Source organism: Bos grunniens, chromosome 7 (assembly GCF_055505025.1).
Source record: "Bos grunniens cultivar Pamir isolate PY7600 chromosome 7, Bosgru_T2T1.0, whole genome shotgun sequence".
Classification (NCBI taxonomy): Eukaryota; Metazoa; Chordata; class Mammalia; order Artiodactyla; family Bovidae; genus Bos; species Bos grunniens.
This window is the reverse complement of record NC_141171.1, coordinates 51,669,164-51,675,163: the sequence shown is the minus strand read 5'-3', so window position 1 is coordinate 51,675,163 and position 6,000 is coordinate 51,669,164.

Here is a 6,000-nt window from a genome sequence, read left to right as displayed (position 1 = left end):
TGGAGTTGCCTGCTTCGTTTTTTCATCTCAAAGTTCTTTCTCAGTCTGATGGATATTATTCAATATATCTGCTTCCCAACATTTTGCATGTCGATAGTTTTCCCAATACCATTTTTTGAAAAGACATTGAATGGACTTGGCCCCCTTCTTGAAAATCATTTGACCGTGTGTGTCAGGTTTTATATCTGGGCTCTCTATTCAATGGTGGTTGTAGTGGTTTAGTCATTAACTTGTGTCTTTTGCAACCCCATGGACTGTAACCTGCCAGGCTCCTCTGTCCATGGGATTTCTCAGGCAAGAATATTGCAGTGGGTTGCCATTCCCTTCTCCAGGGCTCTTTTCAATGCTACTGGTCAATATATCTGTCTTCATGCCAGTACTATACTGTTTGATATGAAATCAGGACATGTGAGGTCTCTAATTTTATTCGTCTTTTCAATATTGCTTTGGCTTCTTGGGGTCCCTTGAGAGTCCATATGAATCTTAGGATGGATTTTTCTATATATGCAAAAAAAAAGCCATTAGGTTTTGATAAGATTTAATTAAATTTGTAGATTGCTTTGGAGAGTGTTGATATCCTAATAATACTGTCTTCCAATCCATGAACATGGGATGATTTTCCATCCACTTGAATCTTTTTTCATTCTTGCAGCAATTTTTTTAGTTTTCACTGTACATGTCTTTCATCTCTTTAATTTCCAAGTATTTTATTTTATTTTTTGATGCTATCTTAAATGGAATTGTTTTTCTTAATTTCCTTTTCAGACTGTTCATTGTTAGTGTGTAGAAACTGCTTTATTGACAGACTGTCGGGACTTTTATCAGGTACTCTTGTACTTATTTTGGCTGTGCTGGGTCATCATTACTGCATGCAGGTTTTCTCTAGCTGTGGTGAGCAGTGTCTGCTCTCCAGTTACAGAGCAAGGTTCAGTAGTTGCAGCGCGTGGACTCAGTAGTTGTGGTAGATAGATCTGCTTTGCAGCATGTGGGATCTTCCCAAATCAGAGATCAAATGTGTGTCCCCTGCATTGCAAGGCAGATTCCTAACCACTGAACCATCATGGATGCCCCAGGTACTCTTAACTACTCATGCATAGTGAAACTGAGAGAAACAGACTTGGGTTAATTCCTACTTCCAAAGGCCCCTACATTGGACTTGTCTACAGAGAGGGTTGCTGACCTAAAGTCACCTTGAAGTGACACTCAAACAGAGGAAACTGCACCTACACCAGGACAAGAAGAAGACAACATCAGAAGTAGACAGCTTACCCAAGGTGCTAGACCTGATTCATATGATCATTGATCTTTCCTTGACTTCTTGGACCTTTGCATATAAATCAAATGTTTTTCTATCACGGGCACAATCCTACGCTTGTTTTTTAAAAAATCAATCCAGTTGTTGTGTTTATGGCCAATAACCTGTGTCTAGTACTTCCAGATTACCTTGGTGGATTTCTCCACTCCAAGGCTCTCACTAGATGACCCTTAGGAAATTTACCTTATTTTAAAATTTTTTAGAAATTACTTATCTGGCTGCACCAGGTCTTAGTTGTGACACGTGGGATATATGATCTTCCTTGGGGCATGAGGGATCTCTAGTTGTGAGGAGATTTATTTTAGAAGAAAGAAAGTTCAGTCCTGTCAGACTACTCTTGATATTACCAGGTGGGATCCTCTCACCTGGCCAATAAATAATACCTGTTGTGATCTTCGCCATAAATATGAATTTTCCTCTAAAGTTACTCAAGCTTAATCAGAGCAATAAGCAAAAATTCGTGAAGGAATAAAACTTCCCACAATCATGGGATGGATTTATGTGGTTAACACCAGGCTGTGGTCATTTAAGTTTTAAGGTCCCCACAGTTGCAAGGGGTCACTCGTAATTGGGCTTCCCTGGTGGCTCAGACAGTAAAGAATCTGCCTGCAATGCAGAAGATCCTGGTTCAATGCATGGGTTGGGAAGAACCCCTGGAGAAGGGAATGGCTACCCACTCCAGTATTCTTGTCAGGAGAATTCCATGGACAAAGGTGCCTAGTAGGCTACAATCCATGGGGTTGCAAAAAGTCTGACATGCCTGAACTATTAACACTTTTATCTTGGGAACAATTATATTATACTAAGAACAGCCAGCCTAGCAACACTAGGAAACTGGACTAAGAGGCTTATGGAAAGTGCCAATTAAGATTGGTACAGAATAGACTAAGTCAGACGACCTGAGGATATACTGGGCTACATCTAATGCAAGTTTCTGGCTTAATTTTCACTTATGATTTTAATAATACTGCTAGCTATGTTATTTATACTTTGCCTGTTTCACAAGATTAGATTGTTTTTTCTTGCATAGCTAAATGTGTGGCAGAGTCTCTGACAAAAATCCATAGTTTTATATGAGATCAGTGATTGTAATAGAGTAACTCTAGATATGGGAAGATACAACAAAAGGGAATTTTTCCTAGACCATATCATATTAGGAAGACAGGTGGTCCAGAGTCCTTTGATTACTGTTGGTAAGACTTAGTCCAGTAACAGCACACTGAGTAGCCTATCAGTGAAATCTTCACCAGACCGAGGAATGAGTCTTCCTAGCACCATGGGACAAAGTGGTCATGAAATGCCTCCCAAATATGGTTGAGTTTGTGACCATGAGGAGGCCCTGTCAACTACAAATTGGTACTTGCCATCTGCCTCTACAAGGATTAAATCATGTGCTGCTGCAGTGGCTGATTTTCAATGTCCCCTGAAAGGAGTTCAGGGTGGAGAGCAGAAATGAGACACTCTGTGCTCAGGGAAAAACTGGCAGGACAGGTCTTCAGATAGTTGGATATTGTCAGGGGCTGATTCTATGAGCCTAATCCTTGTATCTCCTTATATTTAGAAAAGCACCAAAATCCTTCATGGTGATGACTGTTCCTTTTGACTAGCAGAAACCTTCCGGAAAAATATGTGCTTGACTGCATATACTCTCCCTTCACCACAATCACATAGATGCTGACCTCCCCTTCCTCTCTAGAGCAGTTTCTCAGAGCTATCTGAGGTGCTGTCTCCTGGGATGCAGTCCTCATTTTCCTCGAATAAAACTTAACTTGCAACTTTCTTGTTGTGCATTTTTTTAAGTCAACAAGACCTGGAATCAAAGAACACTGGGGATTAGAACACACAAACATCAAACTATAAATACCTACTTGTGCTTAGCCATTACTACCAAAAGCGTCATTTTTTAAATAAGCAGATGTGTGTCAATCAGTGCAAAATACAATAAAGACTTGTTAAAACAGAACAGTACTTTGTCTCAATGGCTATATAAAGGAGGTGGTTTTGTTTTTGTATACATCTGGTCTGACAGCAAGTTGTATTACGCATTTAAAGCAATACATGCCCTGAAAGCTTATATTTTCAGTTGTGTACTGAAATCAGAGACCATCTTTTTTTTTTCTTTTTATTAGAGCCATACTAGTGAGTATGGGAGAAGGCAATGGCACCCCACTCCAGTACTCTTGCCTGGAAAATCCCATGGACAGAGGAGCTTGGCAGGCTGCAGTCCATGGGGTCACTAAGAGTCAGACACGACTGAGCGACTTCACTTTCACTTTTCTGCATTGGAGAAGGAAATGGCAACCCACTCTAGTGTTCTTGCCTGGACAATCCCAGGGACGGGGGAGCCTGGTGGGCTGTTGTCTATGGGGTCGCACAGAGTCGGACACAACTGAAGTGACGCTGCAGCAGTGAGTATGAGGAGAAGGCAATGGCACCCCACTCCAGTACTCTTGCCTGGAAAATCCCAGGGACGGAGGAGCCTGGTAGGCTGCAGTCCATGGGATCGATACAAGTCGGACACAACTGAGCGACTTCACTTTCACTTCTCACTTTCATGCATTGGAGAAGGGAATGGCAACCCACTCCAGTGTTCTTGCCTGGAGAATCCCAGGGACGGGGGAGCCTGGTGGGCTGCCGTCTGTGGGGTCGCACAGAGTTGGACACGACTAAAGCGACTTAGCAGCAGCAGCAGTGAGTATGAAGTAGTACCTCATTATGTTTTTGATTTGCATTTCTTTAATTACCAAGGATTTTGAGCATCTTTTCACATGCTTGTTGAGCTTCTTTTAATAAATATCTATTCAAATTTTTTGCCTAGTTTTAATTTTGTTTATCTTTTTGCCTTTCAGTGGTGTATAATGATGTTGAGCATCTTTTACTGCATGTATCTTCTTTGGAGAGATAGCTATCCAAATCTCTTCCTCATTTTTTTCTTGAGTAGTTTGTCTTTTTGTTGGTGAGTTGTAGGAACTCTCTATCTATATCTTGGATACTAGATCACTGTCAGACATATAATTTACAAATATTTTCTCCCATTTTGTTGGTTTTCATATTTTGATGTACAAACATTTTTAACTTTGATGAAATTCAGTTTATCATGTTTTCTTTTGTTGTGCTTGCTTTTGGTATCATATTTAAGAATTCACTGCCAGATTATGTCATGAGGATTAATTTCTCCATTTTCTTCTATGAGTTTTATAGTTTTAACTCTTAAATTTAAGAAATTGATCAGTTTGAGTTAGTTTTTGTGTATGGTCTGAAGTAAGGGTCCTGTTTCATTCATTTGTATCTGGATATTCAGGTGTAACAGTGCCATTTATTAAAAAGATTAATCCTTCTAATTAGGAGATAGATGGCCCCAGGCTGAACAGTTTCTCCCCTGTGGACAGAAACTCCATAAAGCAGGATGATGGAACAGGCTGGGTTCTGCCCAGATAAGTGATAAAAGACCACATATTCTTGAAGTTAAGGAAACCTCCCTGCCTACACATGTGCAGAAAGGCTCACTGGAGGTCAAAAAAGATGGGGGTGTCACCTCATAGTAAGTGAGGCAATCACCCACAGGCCTCTTCACTAGAATCCAGCTTGGCTAAGAGATGCACATGCGCACACAGGAGGACCCTGAGATATACCAAATACAGGCTCAGAACCAGACACAGCAAAGTGATTGGCCAAAGAAAACTTGGAAGAAATGCCCCATAAAAGTGATTCAAGCTACGATGAGGGTGCGACTGTCTCTGAGCCCACCTGTACGTCTATCCACATGTGCTATACTCTTTTTTGTCCTAACAAACCCTTGTTTCACTACTTTTTATCTTTGTGGGAATTCTTTTCTGCAAAGTCAAAAAGTCAGGGCTTTGTCACTGACCACCAGTCTAGTGGCTAGGCTCTGGCACCCTGACTGCCTAGACCTGACCTCAATCTCTGGTCAGGGAACTGAAGCCTCATCTCAGGCCGCTGCAAGCAGAGGTCAACCAAGATCATTTCCTCACTGAATGTTTTTCACGTCTTTGTCAAATCAGCTGTCCATAGAAACATGGGTTTATTTCTGGACACTTACTGCTCTTTGACTAATCTCTGCTTTTACGCCAGGACCACAGCATACTGTTCTATTACTCTTGCTTCACAATAAGTTTTGAAATCAGGAAGTATGAGTCCTCCAACTTTGTTCTTCTTTTATAAGATTTTTCTGAATATTCAGCACCTGTTGAAATCCATACGACTTTAGAAAGAGGAACAGTGGCTGAGAGTGAAGGAATGAAGGAACTCCAATATTACACTAACACTTTAAAAGAGGCTCAGAACACACCAAGGAAACCAGAACTGAAAGAGACACGTGTACTCCAATGTTCATCGCAGCACTGTTTATAATAGCCAGGACATGGAAGCAACCTAGATGTCCATCAGCAGACAAATGGATAAGAAAGCTGTGGTACATATACACAATGGAGTATTATTCAGCCATTAAAAAGAATACATTTGAATCAGTTCTAATGAGGTGATGAAACTGGAGCATATTATACAGACTGAAGTAAGCCAGAAAGAAAAACACCGATACAGTATACTAACGCATATATATGGAATTTAGAAAGATGGTAATGATAACCCTGTATGCGAGACAGCAAAAGAGACACAGATGTACAGAACAGTCTTTTGGACTCTGTGGGAGAGGGAGAGGGTGGGAT